The following is a 1,849-nucleotide window of genomic DNA, read 5'->3' on the forward strand; positions in this document are numbered from 1 at the left end:
TGTCTCTCGATCATTTCAATGCCACCCCCTCTCTCCCGGCCTCTGCCTTCCATTTTAATCACTGACAGCCCTTCAAGTATTATGGATATATATAATCTTTTTAATATCATTGACATTTTCCCCGATGGAAAGCATCTCGGGGGTGCTGAGACATTCGGGAGGGGAGGGCTCGTGCCTTCCTGCCGCTGCTCCCGCCACACAAAGCACAGAGCTGAGATCCATCTTGCCCCAGGGTCCTGCCTTGGGTCTCAGGGGAGGCCATGTGCCTCTGGGGGCTTTGCAGATCTCAGCAGCCTGACATTCCCAACAGGCTCTGGCCATGCAGGCTGAACAAGCATCTAGTCCCACTCCCAGCCGCAGTCTGGGAAAAGAGCACATCCAGCATCCAAACCCTCTGCAGGTCAGCCCGGAGAACATCCCAGCTCGGGAAGTGGCAGGCATTCTTCATGGCAGCCCAAGCTCCAGGCTTTCCTCTTCCTCCACTCCCAGTGCTCCTGCTTCACTGTGTCAGGTTGTGAGGCAGACAGCTTGCCTTTCTTCAGGCAGTGATTTTTTATAAGCAAACAGAACCGCTCCATGGGGAAAACACCCCAGGAGGTGTTTTTGGAGCTGTACAAATGTGGGTTTTCTTTGCTGGGTGGCCCAAAAGCCCTCAGTGGGAATGGGACCCAGCAAAGCACTGCTTGTCCTCAGCAGAGCCTGGCTGCTCACCCAGACCCCCTCTGCCATTGAGAAGCCTCTGGAAATGCACTGTAACGTCCTGCTTGCAGCATTTTCCTGCAATTCCCCCTCTTCCCATCCTCTCTGGTGGTGATGATGTCTTCAGGCCCCACTCACGTGATGGGTTGGGAATGCAACTCCCAAGGCCAGGAAGGTCGCTCACCTTGGTTATTTAGCAAACACAACACAAATTATTAACACTAATACAAATAATGCCCACCTTTGGGAGAGGAGAAGGAATAATTTCCTTGCCTGGCTGTAAGGACTCAGCCTTACAGGGCTGACAGACTTGAGGGTCTCTGTGCTAAGGACAGAGCCCACATCTCACTGTAAGTGGCCTGTAAATGAGAGGTATATGTTTCTAAAGCTGCTCTGTGGAAGCCAGCTCTAATACCACTGCAGTTCCCGCCGTGTTACTTCCACAGATCAATGCAAAAAGGGAAAAAAAAAAAAAAAGCAGCTGGCTCAGAAAAAGCTGCAGCAGCCAGCCAGCAGAGTATCACAGTTGTTGGCCCAGCACATCCCTTCCTGCATGCTGCTTGTACCTTGTCCCCTGAGGACACCCTTGTCCAAGGCTGGAAGAGGCACTGGCAATATTTATGACAAAAATTTATGACAAGAAATTAGACTATTCACAGGTTTGTTCTCCTTTGCAGAACTCCTATGCCACCCACCCGCTCTCTGCCACCAGGGAAGATGCCAGCACAGGACATTCTTCCATTGTACGTGACTGATGTAAAACTTGGATCTACCTGGTGGTGTATTAACAGATTTTCCTGTGGGTAGATGAACACATGGAGCCTGGTTTCAATAGGCTGGACTGAAGACATGGATCCATGGAGACATGGATAGGCTTTGCCATCCTTTACGGTAAAGCTCCAAAGGAAAGGATCCCTGCCTCTGAGACAATCACGTTGCCTCTAGAACGTGCAGACTCCCTCTCTCCTAGAAACAGATGGCTTGAGCAGTTTGAGTTGGGCAGATTCACAAGCTGATAATCATCTCCAGGGAGGCAGGAGCTATTGTCAGAGCCTGTGAGACACACCCCAACTTCAGGCCTTTTTCCTCCTAATTCTCAAAATGTTGCTGAAATTCTCACTCCAGGAATGCTGAGCAGAGACATTCCCTT

The sequence above is a fragment of the Corvus brachyrhynchos genome, unplaced genomic scaffold (genome assembly GCF_000691975.1).
Source record: "Corvus brachyrhynchos isolate BGI_N302 unplaced genomic scaffold, ASM69197v1 scaffold522, whole genome shotgun sequence".
Taxonomy (NCBI): domain Eukaryota; kingdom Metazoa; phylum Chordata; class Aves; order Passeriformes; family Corvidae; genus Corvus; species Corvus brachyrhynchos.